The 21,898-nt window shown below is 40.0% G+C and overlaps 1 protein-coding gene across 2 annotated transcripts in view; it reads left to right on the top strand.

Annotated features, from left to right (window-relative positions):
* Positions 1 to 21,898, top strand: part of SYNPR (synaptoporin) — a 298,151-nt gene that overhangs the window by 142,595 nt on the left and 133,658 nt on the right. The gene's annotated exons all lie outside the window — the stretch shown is intronic.

Here is a 21,898-nt window from a genome sequence, read left to right as displayed (position 1 = left end):
TTTCTTAAACTCTTTAAATAGCTACCAAATATTGTATGCCGAGACGAAAGATGTATGCTAATTTCATAAGATCTTATACCAAGGTAGAATGAATGAGATGAGTTTCCCCAGTGATCGGGTGTACACGCCTTTAAAAGAATTGAATTTACAGAAAGTATTCAGATCATGAAAGTAAAGCCCTAGCAGTTCATGAAAAGCTGCAATCATAAGTGGCTGTTGCTTCTCTTCCGTCTTTCTTTGCACTGTGTATTTGTGCCACCATCTGTCAAATGCCCGGCCCTGGCTCTCATATTTCTATATCTGAAGCTAATCAGGAGAAAAGTTGCTATTATTAAATTCAAACTAGTACGAAATGACTGTCTGGTCAACACTGGAATGATTTTTAAATGCATTACCTGGTTAACTGCGCTTTTTTTCCCCCAGAGAGTAAAACATGGTCTAAATTCTCTGTTGTTAATTCAGAAGTCTGGGAAAAAGTCTATTAATATAATTATTCTAGACAGAGATGATAAGATGATTAAGTAATTGCTTTAATGGAAACAAACTGATGCTTTAATCTTTTTTTATTACACAATCAACAAATCTGCATAGTCTTTTTCACGACGAAATAAGCAAAAGAATATATTGATAATGACAGTTAAAGGCACGGTTGAATGTGAAGTAAGAGGAGGTCTGACTATATATTTTTCAGAGATTTTGAAAGTAAAGTTGTGAATATCATGCATGCCTAGAGCTCTTAGGCATAGATTTTTTTTTTTTTTTCAGAAGAGCAATTTTTCAGATTCTGAAGTAGTTTTACAGAAGCTCATAGAAATAGTGATGTGTTGTCTGGGATTGTACTAACCCTCCGATCTGCTCCCTTTTGGAAATGCCACGGCTAACACACCCCTTGCATGCCACAGTGAAGCTACTCGTTCTGGCAAATAAACTGAATTTTAATTCGTCTAACTCAGCCTCAAAAATAGACAAATCTCTCAAGCCTACATGAAGTTATTATGTTGCCTTGTTACTGGTCTCAATAAACGTGTTTCTAATAATGCCTTAGATGTCATAAACCCTAGCTGGAACCATGTTCCTTAGCAAATAGTTTGTTGAAAAAACAAATAAAACTTTTATCCTCAGGCCGTTGCCTGTGACTGGTAAGTGAGCTCATCAGCATTGAACATCCCTTCTCCCCTCCCCAAACACATGCCTCCAACCCCCCAATATTCCTTAATATTTTCTATTATCATTCTCCTTTCATGGCCATTTTGTAACAGGTTGTATATAAAGTCTTAGCTGTAGACAGAGTATATCATCATCTGAAGCTATTCAGTAATATAAATTAATGAAGTTTCAGAGGACAGCATGCATCCTGCATGTGAAAGTTTCTGACTTTTCCTCCAGATTGCTAGCTTGAAGGAGTGTTAGGGCTCCAAGCATGTTCAGACCCACTTCCTGGAAAGACAACAGGGCATCTGAATCTTAAACAGGTCAGGACCTGTCGTTTGAATTAGAGCTAATGCACACAATCTTTAAAAGTATCACTTCCGAGAAATCCATGATGCCATAGCCAGAAAATCTGTTGTACTCTCTTCTGAGGGAGGAAATTCTGTGCCCTCTCGTGGAAAATAATAAAGGCATTTTTTTAAAAGTTTCACAATGAGATCATCTATTCTTTGTAGCCTAATGAAGAATGCAATAGTCGTTCTGTTTAGTAAGTACCTGCTCTATGCCTGGCACAGGGCTTATCTCCTTTCATCTTCACAACCACTCTATGAGGGAGATGACATTACCTCCCCGTTTTACGGGTGAGAGCATGGAAATGAAGGACAAGGCTGGCAGGCTCATCCCAGAGTCATCTTCTTCCTCTCTCCCCTCTGTCAGGGTTTGTCTTAATCAGTACAGCCTAAAACAAACTCCTAGACACACAGAGGCTCACAATAATACATCCTATTTTCATTAGTATTTTCCCCCTCCCGACACTATATAATCTCCTTCTCAGACTGTGTCTTTATGACTCCAAACTAATTACGTATTCGAAGCTGAAAAATGTGTGCTTTATTTCCACTCAATTTGTGCAGATACAAAGATGTGGATGTGACTAAAGTGAGCCAGCTTAGGGTAAGATATATGCAGAAGTGGCTAAATTGAGGTAGCTTTTTTAATTGGTCAAAATTAATCCATCCCTTTGGCTTTCAATCTTTTGGACATAAAGTCAAAAGAAAGGTGTCATGATAGCTTAGAAATATCAATATCTCAAGGTATATGGTTTGTCATTAATGCAAAATATAAAAAGCAATTCCAACTGAATTATTTGTGGAGAACTTTATAGAATTCTCACCTTCCTCTTATTTACCCCGACCCTGATTTTCTTTCTGTTCTTTGGCTAACTGGAAAAGGCTGAGGTAGCACTTCAGGTAGAATATTGTGAAGTCTCTGTACCACCTGGGTAATTTAAAAAGGAACACGGCTACTGATAAGCATTCTGAGAAGCGTGACAAAGTCGAAATTCAGAGTCCCCAAATGCATTCCTTTGCACCTGAGCTCCCCATTTGAAATCCACTTGAGCCAATAAAATTCAGATGAGTCTTGGAGGGGGAAAATGTAACTGACATAGAATCAATGTGTTTGAAATTTCTTCCCAAGTGGCAGCTTTTGGACTGGAGGGAGGGCATACCAGCCACGAGGTGAGTCTGTGAAATGCTGCATTTTCTTCCCTCCGGTGAGAAAGAAATTATGAGGATAAAAATGTTACTAGAAGATAGAACCTAGCTCAGGATGCCCTTGCTATATTTTACCAAAATCCAGAGATATCTAAACAAACAAACCAAGACCACCCACCACAAGTTGGGAGAACTGAGAGTCAATTTTTAAAGTTGTTAATACAATAATGACTTCTTGGCGTGATTTGCTGTGTCTAACAAACAATGGCTTTTGAGCTACCCCAGTGTAGCGACCCAATTAATTAAAAAGAGTACAGAGTGCGATACACAATAAAATATGTTTCCAAAAGGATAGTCATTTTTGTCAGAGGCAAGCTTGGTAACTCACTGATTCTGCATCATCTCTTTTCCTTGTTCCTAAAAAAAGTCATAATTCAGTGGTTTAATCAGAAAGTGTGATATTAGATACAGTACTGATAAATAAATTTAAATTAATTTGCTCTTTCCAACAGCATTTATGAGAGTTCTAAATATACCAACAGCCACTGAATGAGAACTTTTACTTTAATGAAATATGTTGTGCTCGGCCACAGTGTTCACCAAATATAGGCTATCCCTTAAAACGAATCTTAGAGACAATTTTATAAAGTATACCATATTTCAGCCTCTAGCTAGAAGATACTACTTTCTCCAGTGAAGTGACCAAATCCCAAATAAATAGCAGTGGAAATTGTACTCCATCTTACCTAGGTTTCCTTCTGCCCTTTCTTTGGCTATGGATGTGTGTACTTCAAAGTATTGATCATTAAATATTTTAAAATAATCTATTAAGTATAGAAAAAGCAGCTGGTGTTTAGTCATAATGCATGTTGGACTAGTCTTGAATTTATCATCAAACAGAGGCTGGTGTACAAACAGAGCAGTGGTCCTATTACATACTCACATGAGAAGATGGCATCAGTGAGTATTTTGAGCCTGAAATCAGCACATGAAGTACTAAATCTTCTAGAAGAGGCTCTTGGTCATCAGTATGTCTTTAAATGTTTAAAGATTCGGGGTTTGAAAATGGAAACACCTCAGTCTCTCCACTCTGCAGACTAATGGATCTGCATAATTAATATATTTTACAGTGATCATTTTTAACACAGTTTCTAGCCAAAAGTACTAATGGAAAAGTGTTCAGGGGCAACTCCGAACACATTTCACTACAGTTTCTGGAAAGCTTATTCCTGATACAGGGCCATCAGTTTACTGTGGAGCTTTGGGTTGGCTACTGTAAGTGAATAATCATGTCATTGTGGTCCTTTGGTGGGGAGTGATGTGTTGGACATAAAAAGTTGCTACTGGTAATCCCCATGTGACTTCTTTCACTTTGTTTACAGAATCTTTAAATCCTCCCAAATTAACACACAGAAAATGAAGACTTTCTGGCAACAACATGACAAATATTTTAGGCTTGCTTTATTTCTGATAAGATATGGCTTGCAGAACCTTTGTGTCCAATATGTATTATTATTGCAAGGACTTTTTAAGTTACCATATTGACATCCACTTCCCCATGATGAGCCCATGTATCTTTGCCTTTTGATTTCCACGAGGACAGAAAATGGATACAATTTTTCAAAACCTATGGCATTCAAATTACCTTCATATGAAACTGAATAGTAGAGGGAAAAAAATTTAATTAGAGGCAGATTTGAGAAAAGGCCTGGAATGTTGACTTCACTGGGCTATTCTTTCATTTAGTAAATATGTAAGGATGCTTACCATGTGCCAGGCACCACGCTAGGCACGGGAGGTACAGTGATGAACAAACAGATATAACATCTGCACTCCCAGAGCTAAATGCCTTCATTTTCTACTTTCTCACCTACACCTCGTTTCTGTTTCATGGCCCAGGATGTGTCCTCTTAAAAGCATAATTGAACTGTTCTAGTAAGGCATTTGCAGGAAATATGTGTTTTGGGTCCTATCCGTTCATGCTCACTGAAGGAACAAGAGAGAATCCACTTATTTACTGATGTGATTACTGTCTGCTGACATGCAGAGGTTTGAAGCGGGAAGCTGGAAGAGGTTTCGCAGTGCTTGTGTCTTACGAGTATTATTTATTACTCCTAGGCATTCTCAGATTTGATAGGCTATTCTCACTCTTGGCTAGTGTTAAGAGAGGAAAGAAAAAGAAGAAGCTTTGACAGGAAAGAAACATAAAGAAGATGGAAGAACAAACAGAAAAGGTGCCTAGAGGAACTATAATTTTCCCTGGCAATCTGAAATAGATCTAACTTGCATTATCTGGTTTTCTGTGGGTGTTCATTCACTCACCCATTTATTCAACAAATACATTTATATATTGAGTGCCCCTATAGGCCAAGCACAGTGCTAGATACTAGGGCCCAGGAATAAAGATTCACTCGTTTCTAAACTCATGGACCAAGAACTATCAGGCCAAGGTTTCTCAACCTTGGTACTATTAACACTTGGGAGCAGGTAATTCATATTGTGAGGGGGTTGTTTTATGCATTGCAGGATGTTTAGCAGCATCCCTCACCTCTACCCACTAGATGTCAGTAGCAACCTCCCCCCACCACCCCACATTCCTCTCCTAGTACCTCCCGCTTCTCCCCTGCAAGTTGTGAGAACCAAAATTACCTCCAGACATAGCCAAATTGCCCCTGGCTGAGAACCAGGGCAGGAAGCTAGAAATTACCACCACCTTTGACCAAATTTTATGGTTGACCTCAGGATTTTTAAGTTGCTTTCCCCAGGTACGCTGGCACAATTTGCCTAACAAAGAAAGTAAGGCATCTCTAAGTCTTTTTACTATTATTATCCCTCACCTCTATATAACACTTTAACACATTCATATAGCTTACCTTATCTCATTTGATGCTAGCAATTAAATGAGGTGATATTAAAATATTATAACTTTTAACAGATGAGTATATGGACATTTAGATGGTTACGTGCCCATATTCTTGCAGCTAATAATGGATAGAACCAAGATTCACACTCACATGTTCCCTGGCTAAAAGTTCCAGTGTTTTTCTACAAAATTATGATACTCAATGGGAAAAAAGAGGTAAGTATGTTTAAAGTACACTTTTTCTCTTTGAAGCTGTTTTGAACAATAAAGGCAGCATAGCAGTGAATGGAGGTCTACAGGCTTGGACTTCCTAACGCAACATTTATTAGCTGGGTGCTTTGGTACAGTCCACTTGCACTCTTAGCGTTTCCTCCATGGTTCAGGGAATGTAGAGCCAGACATTGCAAAAGCCACAAGAAGCCCTAGAGATCAGCCTAGCACAGTGGAGAGCTTGCAGGTTTTGAAGTCAGATGGACCTGCTGTGTGAGTCAGCATCACAGCAGGAAGCAGATGACACCTTCAACCTATCTGACCTCTTGCTCATGACCATAAACCACTAAAACTTGATTTCTTTAAGTCAGAAAACTGAAGCCCCAGTAGGTGAGTTGAATTGCCTGAGCCTTAAGGTGAATTCTGTGCAGAAGGAAGACAATAGCAGAGCTCACTGCCCTTCCAGCCCGATGAGCTGAAGGACCATTTCAAATGGAGGAAGACCGATGTATGGATCTGGCACATACCAGAAACTTATGTGTTTTGGATTGTAGGCAGATATCTAGGTGCCTGAAACAGGTTTCCGGTTTTTTTTTAATTGGGTACACCCAGACAACTCTGGGTGTTAGTTTAACCAAATTTCAACCTCATTAAAAGCTACAGAGACACCATGCTGCTGGATGGGCCTTAGAAGAAGGCAGACATGGAAAACACATTAAAAGCAGGTGGTGGTTTGCAGTGGGGTCATAACACCTGCTCCTGAGCTTGGATAGATGCAGGGCTTTCCTAGGAGAGAGGACTTACAATGTACCTGGGCCCCTATCCTTGATCTTCTGATGAGCTGTTAAAAGGTATCATAATTATTGAGACCCTTGGCACATTTGCCAAGATAAAAAGCTTTCACAGTGTGTTGCTCTGGCAGAATTCCTAACAAGAAAATTGTCTTCTGCCTGCACTACCTCAAAGTGCTGAACTTGGAATGAGAGGAAATAGGTCCAAATATTAGCTCTGCGGTTTATGAGTATGCATGGCCCTAGACAATTCATCTGCCCTCTCTGGATCTCGGTCTCTTCATCTGTAAAATGGAAATGAGTCCCCTCCCCATAGTTACAAAGATTGCTCTTATAGATGATGTGGGAAAGCACTTTGTGACTGTGCAGGCCTGGACAATAGCATCCTTATTTTCTTCATCGGTAGTCGAAGTCCATTTTGCTATCAGTTTTCATTCCATGCCCTCGATGAGTGCATGAGGTTAGGGGAAATGGTATCCCCAGTCTACCAGGAAAATGACTGTAGTTATGGGATGGCTCAAAAGTAGTGTGAATATGGTTTGATGGGTCATTCCATCTCAAGGGGAGATTTATGCCATATTATAAATTGCACAGGCTGAGTATCATCACTGAAGAATAACTGTAATAAAACCAAATGCAATATGGATAAAGCCATTTCCTATGATTAGCTCATCATACGTAATGCCCCTGAATTTTCACTTCTATTTCCCTGGAACCTTTTCACCGCCATCAGCCTTGGCATAACACCTTTGTTGTGTAGTCAGGGAAGGGGATTGATGTGACCTGGGCATTGCCCATCAGGTCCTAATACTAATGACTTTAACCTTCCCCTCTCTCCACATGATCTCTGAAGCTCCTCAGGGAAACTGACAAATCATGATTTTCTCCTCCCCAAAGACCTCAGCTCAGGGAAAGCCTCTGGTTTCCTGTCCTGGGTTCCTCATTAGCCCCTGCTGCAGCAAATTCAAAGTTTCCTCATTTCTCATGTTTTACTTACCTCAAAGCATCTCCTGACACATTTGATCAGAAAACTCAGCTTACATATTTTTTCCAAAGACCTTTATCTGCTGGCAGTCCTCTTCCAGACTCCTTCCCCTCAGCTCACCTCTCCACTGAGTGGTATTTATAAACTCCTTGTCATCCCAAGCGTTTGGAAAACACCCCCTACCTTCCTCCTCCAGACCAGTTCTCCAATACAATTTTTTTTTCTCCCTCTCCCACTGGCTCTATACTTGAAGAGAGTGTCTCTCAAACTTTTTTCTGTGGTTCTCTTCAGGAAGGCAAGAATGTTTTCTTATTCACTCACTCATTCATTTCTCCATTCATTCATTTATGCGTTCTGTTGCATTACTGAACAGCCACTGTGTGCTAGGCATTCTGTTAAGATTTGGGATACAGAGGTAACTGAAACAGATATAGTCCCTGTTCTCATAAGATTTGCAATCTACTGGGGGAAGAGTCCATTTAAAAATCCCTCAAAAGTGATTTAATTATCATTGTAGTAAGTGCTAAAAATAAAAGCTAAGCCATCTTGGGTACTAATTATGTGACAGGCACGGCTCCAAGTGTTTTATGCATATTAATTCGTTTAATCCTCATAACAACTCTTTGAGAGAGTTAAACGAGGAAAGGATTAGAGCCTTTAAAATCAGAAGGGCATAGACTCCTTTGGTAAATCCAGGAATATTGGTGTGAGGGTGACACAACAGGACAAGATGCTAAGAATTCACATTGCTGCTATTTATGCAGCACTGACTGTTTACCAGGCTTTATGCTCCATACTTCACAGGCCTTGAGCCTGCACAACAGCACCATGAGAGATCACTATTGTTATTTTAAGGATGGACAGAATGAGATAGACAGAGATTGAGCCACTTGTCCAAAGTCGCACATTTTGTAAGCGGTGACTCTGAGACTGTGGCTTAGGTGTGTTTGACCCCAAGTCCGGGCTCTTACCCACTAGGCGAACCTATGAAAAGCTGATATAAAATATTCCTCATCCCATTCATGTCCTAGTAAGTACTGGTAGAAGAGAGAAAAAGAGGATCATTTTACAGTGCATCTGAATAAGAACCGCAACGATCCCGCCTGGCGATGAAATGGAACTTTGTGGGACTGGGGGTGCTGAGTCCTTATCTCTGAACCTTATTTTCACATAACAGTTTCCTGTTCAGAAAGTAGACTGAGGCCCAGCCACATGGCATCGCCTGGGAGCTTGTTAGAAATGCAGAGTCTCAGGTTCCACCCTGACCTACTGAGTCTCAGAATCTACATTTCCATGATCTCTAGGTGATTCACGAGCCTAGTTAGGTTTGAGGAGCTTAGGTCTAGCACAAGTTAAAAGACTAAGTTTCTAGCCTTGGCCACATTTTCTTTGTCCTACCTCAGCCCTCCTCACAGGTGGGGTAGGGGGCAGTCAGGACCCCTGCTCCCCCACAAGAGCCTGGAACCACTGCGAGGGAAGATTCTGTAGAAGCTCGGAGTCTCTCCTTTACCTCCGAAATCAGTTTCTCGCAGCGCAGTCCAAGGACCACCCACATCAGAATCGCTTGGGGAGTTTATTAAATAATGATGTTTAGATTAAAAGCAGCTTCTTGGAATGGCAATGAATGGCAAAACAGGGTGTAACAATGTCTTCAAACCCCAAGAGAAAATGGCTGTCAGATAAGAATTAAATATCCTTCTTAAGGTATTTATCTGGAACAAGCATGAAATAAAGACATTGTCAGACAAACACTAAATCACATTTAATCTTCACATTTAATTCATTTCCTTTTGGGAGAAACTATCACTGTGGAATGTGTACTTTGGATCCGCCCGAACATGAGATTCAAATTCTTGCTGTCATTACCCACTAGCCACGTGACTTAATTGAGTGATTTACATTTTTTAACCTGAGTTTTCTCATCTTCGAAATGAGAAACGAATTCTCACCATTGAGGGGAGGTAGGAGCTGTTGTGAGGTTCTCTATAAAGCATGTAAGTGTGTTGCATACAGTACTATAGTAGATAAATCATGACATTATTGTTGGTTATTACACAGAATGAAATTTCACAAAATCATTACTCTCAAATTATCTGTATTGTCATGACATAATCATAATACAGATTATTCCTGTAAGTGGAAACCTACTTTGTCTGAATAACTATTGAAGTAATGTTTAATTTAGCATTTAGATCTTGTTACTTCATTCATTCAACAAACGTTTATTAATATTCTACTAAATGCCAGGAGCTTTCCTTAAGCACAGGGAATGCAGCAGTGTCGTAGGCTATTCAGAAGGGTAGGATCAGGGATAACAAACAAATAATAGAAAATGTTAGGCCGGGCGCGGTGGCTCACACCTGTAATCCTAGCACCCTGGGAGGCCGAGGCAGGTGGATCGCTCAAGGTCAGGAGTTCGAGACCAGCCTGAGCAAGAGCAAGACCCCGTCTCTACTAAAAATAGAAAGAAATTATCTGGACAACTAAAAATATGTAGAGAAAAAATTAGCTGGCGTGGTGGCACATGCCTGTAGTTCCAGCTACTCGGGAGGCCGAGGCAGTAGGATTGCTTGAGCCCAGGAGTTTGAGGTTGCTGTGAGCTAGGCTGATGCCACAGCACTCTAGCCCGGCCAACAGAGTAAGACTCTGTCTCAAAAAAAAAAAAAAAAAGAAAGAAAATGTTAGATTGTAATAAGAGCTGTGGAGAAATATAAATCAGGTAAAGGGGATGGGTGGTTCTTACAAATCCATACTTTAATAAATGGAATTAAACGGGAAATTTATCAGGGGAAACCTGCAGAAAAGGTTTTGGAAATAACTATTTTCATCTTTGTGAGTTTTGGGATTTTCTGTCTAGGTTTTCTTTAAAATGAAGAGTCATAATATTTGAAAATTTTAAATTGATTCACAGTTTGATGACCCCAGTACCAGCTCTACCATCCTCCCACAGAATGTGTAACTATTGTATGAACTATTGCAGGTTCATGGCACTTAATACTTGACAAAGTCATGCGTCATTCCACGTGACGCTAATAATAACCCCATGAAACAGAGATTAATTATATATTGTGTTTTCCATCAAGTGAGGAAAACCATGGGTCAGAGAGGCCATTTTCAATTGATGAGAATTTTATCACTGGTCAGTAGTGATGCGGAGACTCGGGCTCAGTCCCTCTCTCTTCACATGCGGCATAGACTCTACCACAAGGTCTCTGCTCATCTGACAATGCCTAAAAAGCCTCCCATAAAAAAAAGGTGAGGTTAGTGAAGTGCCATGTGATGTTATTGTTTTGCATTGCGAGGACTTGTTGGGGTTATTTTAGGTTTAAGCTATCACCTTTGTCTACATATAATATGAAGGTGCTGAAGATGAAAACAGAGTAAATGAGATAAAGGCAAATGGAATTTATGAAGCATGGAGCATCAGCTTCAAGAAAATTTTAGACACATATAAAAAATTTGTTAGGCTATTATGGAATTTTCTGACCTCAACTTTACTTAAGTTTTAGAATGGACTTTTTAAGCATTTACCCCAAATAAGATCTCTTTTAATACTTTCTGATTTAAATTTAGGAAAAGTTCTATTCTTATTAGCTCAAAATTGAAATTATATTTTAGTGAATTCTACCAGCTACATGTCCAATATGTGCCTTGGAAATGTAACATCTCTTCTTCTCATTCTCTTGCTAGTCCATAAACAATACTATGATCTAATAATTGAAATATTAGAGTCACTATGTTAAAGAAAAAAAATACCGCATCTAATTATTATAATTCTTCCAGCACAATTAGAACACAACTGGGCTTCAATAGGGCAGTGTCTATGCCTGGATTCTAGAATGGCTCCATTAATTTTCTAGTCTTATTAGATTGAGGTTAAAATTCACATTACCCTGTCCAAATTCTACTTGGAATTATTTCTTCAGTGAAATAATGACATTTTAGACTATCATAATTGGTCATGCCTTTGTTCTCGTCTCCCTCACACACACACACACACGCACACACACTGCTACATTTTTCCCCCAACTACATTTGGGGTATGAAATTTGGGAAGCAATAGGAAACATAGTCATAATATGTTCGGCTGTCCTTGATAGCAGTACAGATAGCTCAAGAGGTAGTACAAATGGTCTTCTAATGCATATAGCCCCAAAGTTCTGACAGGGCAGATGTTTATCCAGAAATGTGTCAACTTAAGTATAGTTTAAGATTGTGAGTTAAAAGGAAATTAGTTAATAAATAATACAGCATAATTGAAGGGAAGTTTTCCCTGTAATCATAACTTTAGGATGGTAACATTCTGAAAATCATCTTTCTTTAGCCTCATTTTTCCAGGTTCTCAAAGTTAAGAGCTTTCATGGGTTAGCCATGGTGCCTGCTATGTGCAGGTGGGTTGGAGCTAGAAATAATAATATATCAAGAGTAGAGGGACCTGGAGTTAGAAAACAATAACATCTCATAATTTTCATGCTCCACAGAAGCTCTTTTAGAAATCCTACTCACTGCACTTGTTGAATTAATCACTGTTCTTTGGTTCCTCTATTTTTTTTTTAAACTTGCTAATATCCACAGCATGCTGAATACTCATGGAAATCTGTGCAGCCAAGCCCTGCTGAATCTACCAGTTAAGTTGTACATTTACTCATATAGTAACTCAGTTGTATTAAACCTTTAAAAATGTTCCCATTTTCCCTATCTCATTTTGTCTTTGTATATAGTCATGTGTGTGGAGTGTGTGTGTGCGTGTGTGTGTGTGTGTGTGTATCTTCAAATGTTCTCAAAGTCAAATGTCACCTGTTTTATACTGTTTCTATTAAATTGTCTATTCAGAAATAGACCTCGAATATCAAGGCCTTTCTGTCATTTCCCAGTGTCTAAGACGTGGTGTTTGGCATAGAGTAGGCCCTCAGCAAATATTTGTTGAATGAATAAATGACAACCATTTAGAATTCACACTTCCAGTGAGGAGATTTCTGTTGCATCAGTACCTTTAAGCCTCCTCAGGCCAACTTGCCAAGTGAAGGGTAAATAGTTAGATGAAGTTAGTCAGAAGGCAATGAGAATGGCATGGGAGGGGTAAAAATTATAGTTGCCATTTTCTTGACCCCTTACTGTGAGCTAAGCACAGGGCAGAATGTGTTAAATGCACTTAATCACTGAATTCTTACAACAGCCCCTGTGAGGTAAGGGATGCTCCATTCATTTTACAGAGGAGAAAACAGAACGCTTGACGAGTTTAGGAATATTTTCAAGGACATAGAACTAGGAAGTGATGGTATAAGCTTTACTCCCAGGTCAACCTGTACACAAAGTCCGTGCTCTTAGCCACAGCACAAACTGTATGGGAAGGAACAGATCTGATTCGTGATCACCGTTCTTTCTCTGAGGTCTTGCTGCCGGCCTCCTGGTGAACCCACTATTAATCCTGGCCCATTTCTATTTGGATTTTCCCCCCTGCCTTGAAGTCCTTGTCTTCAAATCCATCCTGGGATGATTGAAGTGCTCCACCTCAAATGAGGACCAGACACAAATATACCAACAAAAACTGCCTTTTATCTGCTGTCAGAGCTTTGGTGGGTCCAGTGAAGCTCACTTCTTTGCTGAGGGGCTCTCAACAATGCGCTCCCCTGGGCTGTCTCCTGGGGCAGCCTACCTGAGTGTTAAGGAGGGTCGGCTTATGGCCACCGGCTTTTCTTGTTTCTCCCTAAATGGGGTTATTACCTGACAAGCTAAGAATGCCTTTTCTGGCTCTCTTTAAAGTACCTCTGGGGAGGTTATCTGGGGCTATGATACATGCTCAGAGCTCTTTTGTTTCCCTTCTTCCAAGAATTAACTTCCTGATGAAGTCTTCAGTGCTTTCTCTTTGAGTTAACTCTGATTCCCCAGAGATACTTTTCAATTCCAACCAGTTAAGTTTTTTATTCTAGTAACTCCATTCTACTGAATTCAGATTTCCACTTATAATACTTTTTTATTGTTTCCTTTTTATTCCTTAAGGTCTTCACAAGTAACTGTTTTCTCCCTGTAACTTTCTAGGACATCTATGTCTCACCATAGCACTGAGAAGTACAGAAGGTTCATTTTATTGAGCTCTTGGGTGATTTTTCGTGCAACTGCTAAAATAAATTAGGTCAAAATACGATTGAAGAGATCTTCAAGTGCTTCAACATCTAACTAGCTGACTTTATTATCTAAAAAACAGGAAAAAGTGAAAAGAACCACTGATTAAGAAAGTAATTACACTCGTGTACTTAGGGAAGGATCAGAAGTCTCAGTAGAACAAACTTTAATTTGTATTACCTGCAAAAGAGGGGGAAGGTCCCCTGAAGAATTACACAGAGCTCAAACCATATCATAGACACATTGAATTTTTAGAAAACTTTGGTTGAGGAAAGGAGAGGACTCTACTATCTCATCTGAGTTCATGCCTCCCAATGTAAGATTATATAATTACCTTACCCTTGGCTGATGCTTTGGGAATTATTGATAGCAACAGACATGATAAATCTGATGTTGATTTGCTCCTCTTGCCTTTGTTCGCTTGAAATGGTGGGATTTTTTTCAACTTCTTATAAATTATTCTCTCTTTTCAAGATCCTCAATTAATTTTCTTCTTACCTTCTCTCTTCCTAATCCTAGTTACATATTCACCTATTGTGAAAATGTAGATATTTGGGACACTAAATTTTGTTTGCTTTTGATATATAATGAGGTAATTGAATTGTTGCATTTAATAAAGTCTCAGGAAGTCTACTGACAAGATTAATTCCTCCTTAAATTTATGTGATTTACTTTTGATTACACCGCCCTCTGCTTCTCTTTCCTGAAACCCGTTCCTGAAGTTTATGTATCAGTTAGCCTTTGGTGCATAACAAACCACCCAAAAATTTAATGGCTTGAAACCCCACTATTTATGTAACTTCTGATTCTGTGCATCAGCAATTTGGCCTGAACTTAGCTGGGTAGTACATCTTCTGATCTTGACTGGGCTCACTCATGTGTCTATGTTCATTTTCTGATCAATGCAGTGGCTTTCTTTCTAAGGGTTAGCTATCTGTTAACTAGAAAAATGGAGATAACTAGGCTACTTACCTCTCATCATATAATGAGCTAGCCTTGGCTTCTTCTCATGGCAAACCCCAGGTTCTAAGCAAGTAAACAAGCTGCAATATTTCCTAAGGCTTGGGCTTGCAACTCACAGAATGTCACTCTCATCACATTATGTTGGTCAAAGTAAGTCACAAAGTCATCCCAGATTCAAGGGCTGAGGAAATAGACTCCACCTTATGGTGAGAGTAGCTTCAAAGTATTACATTACAGCCATTTTTACAATCTATCCCACACTCAACCATCATTTCTACGAGTCCAGTCTTCTTACCTCCATTCCAGAACACACACACCTGATTGTCTCAATCTCACCTGAGTTTAGACCTCTTTAAGTTTAGACTTATTCAAAATAGGCCTATGCATTGTCTGTTTTCCTCATAACCCATTTCTGTCAGCAAAACTACCAGGCTTTTAATTGAAAGTCTTGTATTCATCTTACATTCTCTTCTCTCCACTTTCTTTATAGCCAAAACCACCAAATCCTGTGAGAATCCTTGTGAAGTATCTCTTGATCTCTCCTCCCCCATCACTTAGATTTCTCCTTTTTTTTTATTTCTCCTTGATCTCCTTTTCTCTAGTTGTTCTTTCTTCAAAACGTCCAATGCACTCTCTCTCAATTCATCTTACCTATCTTTCCTCTTTCCTGATTTAGAACCTTCCATGGCTCCTCAAGATCCCCTATATCAAGCTCAGTCTTCCCTGCCAGACACACTTTCTGATTTGGTCCCAACCTACCTGTCCAGATTTACTTCCACTATTCATCAATTTGGATTTTCACACCAGTGAAATGAGGCCCTTCACTAGCCCCAAACATGCTATAATTGCTTCTCTTCCTTCATTTGCACTATGTTTTTCTCCATCCTAATTGACTTTTAAACTTTAATCTACCTCCAGGACTCAGACCATTATGTATTTAGGCAGCACTACATATTTTGCCATGTCATTATGTTTCATCCTAAATTATCCCAATATTCACGTGTTCTAGTGTTGTCTCCTCCAACAAAGTATGACATCCTTGACAGTAAAGAAACACATCACATCTTCCTTTTGGCTTATCCAGGTCTCATTGAACAGGGAGTGGGAAAAATAGATAAATTCAACAAAAACTTCTTATATTGAATTAAATCTCTAATTTCATCTAATCATCCCCTTTGTGAAGATAACTTTTCTTGTCATTTTAAGAAGTAGAAAAGCTATACGATTTATGATGTTTACACAGCCTAATACTTATGGGGCCAGGATGGAAACATGGGTCCCTAAACCCTGAACTGATCCAGCATTCTTTACATGGACTCTACAGTCTCTTAACCCTGACAAAATGATTTCTGTTACACCACAATATAGAATAATGCTGCATTCCCTCAGTCAACAGAGTCATCCTTGACACTTCAATCATTCACCATCATCCAGTTCAGCACTGAATCCTGTCAACCTTGCTTCCACAATATCCCTCAATCTGTCTTCTTCTCTCCATCTGGACTCTCACCTCTCTCTCCCGCTTGGACTATTGCAACCTCCCATAAAAGTTCTCACTGTTTTCTACTCTTCTGCCCACCCACACCTTCCTCCAAGCCATCCTCCACCTAGCAACAAGAGTGACCATTTCTGCATTCAAGTCCACTGACCCTGCTTAACACACTTCAGTACGTTCTCATCGCTGTTAGGTTAAAGGTAAATATCCTTAACCAGGTCCATAAAACCCTGCAGTATGTAGCCCCTGCCTGCCTCTCCAGGTCACCTCCTCCTATAGTGCCCCTTACGTCACTGCTCTATCCAGCTCAGTTCCTCAAGCAAACCGTGCTCTATCCTCCCACAGAGCCTTTACATGTATTATTCTCTCTGCCTGACCCTCTTCCCACCCTGACTGCCCTTTGTCCACTCCTATACATCCTTCAGTCAACTCAAATTATTCTGGTGATTACTTAATCAATGTCTGTCTCCTCCATCAAACTATAAGCTCCTTGAGGTCAGAAACCTCTCCATTCTTGCTCTTCAATGCATTTGCTGAACATGGCAGTGTCTAATGCATATTAAACACTCAATAAATAATCAATATTTGATTGAGAAAATGAGTGAACAACTAAATAAATGAAAGAATAACCATCTATGTCCCAGCCCTGTGCTCATGCATAAATATGCATGAGACATGATTTATGCCCTGAAGAGTCTATATTCTCATTAGGAGAGACAGGTGTAACAGATCTAGTAGAAGCTGAAAGACAAAGGGATTAATTTTCCCTGGTGGTGGAGGGAAGGAAGAACAGGGAGTGTGTATTGGTTTCTTATTTCTGCTTTAACAAATTACCACAAAATTGCCTTAAAACAACACAAATTGATCTTACAGTTCTAGAGGTCAGAAGTCCTACAGTGAAGGTGCCCACAGGGCTGCATTCCTTCTGGAGGCTCTAGCGGGGAATACTTTTCCTTCCCTTTTCCAGCTTCTCCAGGCTGCCTGCATACCTGGACTCATGGCCCCTTTTTCTATCTTTCAAACCAGTATCCTGGTTCAGGCCATCTTTAAATTTTATTCTTTCTCTCTCTCTGACCTCTGCTCATGTCATCACGTCTCCTTCTCTGACTGACCCATCTGCCTCCCTCTTATAAGGACCCTGGTAATTTCCCTGAACCCACCCAGATAATCCAACATCATCTCCCCATCTCAGAGTCCTTAACTTAATTTAATCTGCAAAGATCTTTTTACCATGTAATTGCATGGTAGGTTAGTACATGGGCACCCCTGGGGGGTTCACTATTCTGTCTAACACAGAATGGCAAAGGAGTGATGTAAGAATAGCCTCACGGGGAAAGTAGCACTTGAACGGAGTCTTAAAACACAAAGGAGAGGAAGGCACTCTAGGCAAAGACAACAGCATAGGTGAGGGCTGATGGACAAATAATGGCCAAGATTGTTTGGGGAGGGGAGTTGTAAGTAATTTGTTGTTCACAAAAGACAATGAGAGGTCAGGCTAGAGAGGGAGGCAAGGACCTGAACACAGGAACCTTTGGATGCCATGCTAAGGCAGTTAGACTATCCAGCAGGCAATGGAGGACCATTGAAGGATAAAGAGAGGCAATACAGTCAGACTGGCATTCTGGAAAGACAGCCCTTGCAGCAGCATGGAGCCAGGATGTTTGGGGCAAGGCTAGAGGCAGGTACAGCTGATAAGACCCTGCCAGCACTCTGGGCAAATGATAGTGGCCTGGGCCAAGGCACTAGCAGCTAATATTATGAACACAGAATCTACAAAGCTAGGTGACTGAATGAATGAGATGATGGAAACAGGAATGCAGGATGACTCTTAGGTTTGGTTTTTTACCTTGGTGATGGGACAGAAGGAGGTACCATGACTGCCATTGGGGATATCTCAAACGAGGCTGTGCCATGACTTCTAGGAGACACCCTGAAAGGAACACAGACTTTAGATGCTCATTAAACCCAGTATCCTAATGCCATACCAGAGAAGAAATTCTCATAGTGCTTGGTAAATGGGCTTGTGGTTTCATTTCTAATGTTTCACTGGACTTGCAACATTAAGAAATGAGAACATTATAATCATCATCATCATTAAAGAGATCCGCTTCCTATGAGGCAAGCTCTACATTACCCAGCTCTTCCTACCTCCCTCTGGCATGTGTCTACCAGTTCTTTTTAGGGAACATAAACACAACAACTGTTAAAAGCCAAATGCAGCAGTTTCCTCCTTTTACTCGAGCAAGTCTGACACCTTCTTACATCTTTGTCCTGGCTTTTTTCTGAACTTGTCTCAAAACGTCTTTTCTAATCCTCTTCCCCCAAGTCACTGGTTCTGTTAGGGATTTGGATTCCATCCTGGCATCTGCCAAATACAATGCTGAGGCTCAGCCTTATGCCTCACTCATGGAATCAACAGGAGTCCAGGTCCCTCCACGTACTCACCCTACAGCAGGCTCTGCTTATGTTTGCCTCAAGGTATGGATGACGTTCAAGGACAGGAAGGTGTCTCTGGATTTGGCTAAGCACTCAGGTCAGACGGTTTAGGGCTCAACTCCTGCCTTTGCTACTAACTCACTGTGTGATATTAAAGAAGTTACCATGTTATGAGCCTCAGTTTCCCCAACTGTAGACCAAGGATAGTACTTATCTTGCAGGTATGTCAGGAAGATAATTTAAGATAATGAATGTAGAGCACTTTCTTCAGAACGTAGAACATAGTAAATGCTCCCCAAACATTAGTTATTCTTTTGATTATTTTATTATTGACAATTACTATAGAGTGACTCATAAAGAAATAAACAGATTTCATGTGGTTTATCCAGACTCCTCCTGAGGGCCCGCACGGTCTTGCCTCAAGCCTCATCTCATGCCCTTCTTCTCTTTCACCATTGCAGCTGTGGTAGCTTCCTTTCCTGTCCTCGAATGTGCCAAGTTCTTGTCCTTCTCAAAATCATCTGCCCAGAGTTCTCCCTCTGTCCATCTCTGTTCCCTGTTCACCTCGTGAGAGGACCCTACGACTGTACCTGCTTGTACTTTAATTTTCTTTATCACAATTTTGTATTGATTTGTTTATATACACATACACCCTGTGTGTGTGTGTGTGTGTGTGTGTGTGTGTGTGTGTGTGTAACACCTATACAATGCCTGGTACTTAGTATGCAGTCAGTAAATATTTACATTTAGAAGATATTCATTTTTTGAGAAAAATGTCTGCATACCTCTGATAAAACTCACTGGAAAAAGGCTATCTATCTCAGGAAGAGCTACAGATCAAACGAAACCTTGAATTCGGCGGTGTGCATTTATACTCATTAGCTTCTAATTTAGGTCATTGAGTTGTGCTTTATTCCCAGAACACAGGGCACCAGCTTCCTAGAGTCTCTGATAACAGAGGTCACGGAAAGGTGCCCTTCTTAGATTGTACATTGATATAAAACAAGTTGAACCTTATCTCCTTCACATGATGATTTCCTCTTGCATCTATTATGACTAGGAAGAGATGAAAACATTAGACTGGAAAATGATTCTTTGCATACTTCAGTGTGCATCCATTAAAATGTGCATTTATAACCAATCTCTGCTAAGGAAGTGAAAACACCATAAGGTTTTGATGCTCTCAGTCGGCCTCTTGGGTGTCGCTGGCAGTTTCCTGTGAGGGGAAGGGTGCTGGTGTGCACAGCTAGGATCCAGCCATCAGGGAGATGAGTGGAGGATGGGCTCCTCTGCTCTGCAGACACACAGTCCTGCTGCCACTGAGCTAGTGCCTTGGCCACTGCTAACCATAGCCCTCAGAGACTGGTTATTCCATTAGAAATAAATTTGATGCCACACATAGTTATTGAGGTCTCACGTGTGCCAGCAGGTTTTCCCAGAGGGGTTCTCCCACTTTCTTCTATAGTCGAGGAAACAAGATACAGATAAGTCACTTTATTGCAGAACATTTTATAGTTTACTTTGCAGGGAGGTGGTTTTCTTTCAGGTTAGCTCTTCTCTAAGAAGCAGGCTGCCTCAAAAAATCCAAATCCTGGATTTTCTTGATAGATGGAGTTCTGGTGCACATGGAAATTATAGAAAAAATAGTTTGTGACATAATTCTAAAGGAAGTAATTTATGGAAAATATTGAAGAAAATTGGAAGGTGTGAAATAAGAAAACTAAGTGGAAGATTGGACCTAGAAAGTGTCTTGGAAACAGAAGTTGCTTGAAAAGTAGCTGTGAACGAATGTGAGGGAAAGGTCTTGGGAGGCCTCCATAGTCTGTCACCAGCTGTGGCACCTGATAAATTGTGCTTCTCTGTAAGAACAGAGGTTCTTAGCCCGAGGTCATTGGATCTCTGGGTGGTCTATTAGAAACCTCTGCAAGGTCTCTGAATCCATGGAGCCTGTATGACAATTTTTAAGTACATGTGCAAGTGAGAATTTTTCTATGGAGTAAGTCCACAGCTTTCAGTAGTTTCCCAAAGTGTAAACTGAGGTAAAACACCAGCCCACAGATACTCCTCATCTCATCCCACCAAGGCTTTCCTAGATGACCACTACCAAATGTTCCCCCAAACAAGTTTACCTTATTCCAACTTCCAAGATGACCTCCCACCTTGGAATGCTGTCATTCAATCATTGTAACTATTATCTATCTACTTTGTCATGGTTTTTCTGCTTCCTTTCCCTTGTATGTCTTCAAATTTTATGTGGATACCTTGTTTCCCTAACATTTAGTTCTACATATTTCCTTCTATACTCTTACTGAACTACTTCTGGTGGACAACCCCCCCACCTAAGTACTTTGATATAAACTTGTGAGTTTCACTCTGTTTACAGAGAAGGGATGCATTTCCATTAATTCAACAAATTAATATTCAATGCCTCCTATGAGCCATGTTTACCCTGATGTAAACTGCCATGTTGATTTTTATTTACCTTCCTCAGAGAACTTTTCCTTTCATATATTTTCCTACTTTTTAATGTACTTCCACTGCCTAACAGGAGGTTTTTCTCTGGCTGTACTGGCCTTTACTGGGGAGATTAATTTGCAGACACTCTCATAGTACCAGGGTTGCAGAGATAACCAAGCAATGGTCCCTGCCACAAAGGGCTTGCAACCAAGCTAGGAAAATATGTAATGACATCTTGCCTTCTTAAAATTGTTAATTGTTTTGTTTTTATTTAATTTTTACCTCCTCAGTAGGTGTTCCAGTTTTTTTCCCAAACTCCTCTTTCACCTCCATTCATTAGTTGATCTCACTTCTTCATTTACTAATAAGATTAAGACCCTTCCATATTAGACCTTCCATTTCCCTTTTTTCCAACTCGACGTCACTCCCCAGAACTTCGTCCAATGACATCCCCAGAACTTCCGTCCTTTTAGAGGAGGAATTATTCCTCATCGTCATTAAACATATATTTATTGGGCAAATACTATTTACAAAGCACTTTCTATTTAATACTTATGTTTCTATTCCCACATCTTCCAACTTTCTCTAGACCATGCAAATACCTTCTTTTAGAATTATGTCACTATTTCTTGCATAATTGTCTTTGGTTCCCATGAACAAGTAAGATGATTCTGATAGCATTTTTAACCTTGTTAGATGTGTTTTAAAGTAGGATAAGTTTAATTTGGGAGCCAAAAATGAAAGTTTTCAGAAAAGGTCACTCTGTCATTTAGTTCCAGAAGCACTAGATGGCTCCACACTCGCAGTCTCGGGCAGTGCTGGAGTCGATGGGGTAATATTTATGTCTATGCTGATCAGTATGGTCCGTGTGAACTCCCCTTGTCATTAAAACTCAGAAACTAAAAGCAATATATTAAATATTAAGTAATT

The sequence above is a fragment of the Lemur catta genome, chromosome 18 (genome assembly GCF_020740605.2).
Source record: "Lemur catta isolate mLemCat1 chromosome 18, mLemCat1.pri, whole genome shotgun sequence".
NCBI classification, from domain to species: Eukaryota; Metazoa; Chordata; class Mammalia; order Primates; family Lemuridae; genus Lemur; species Lemur catta.
This window is presented reverse-complemented; position numbering and strand designations above follow the sequence as displayed.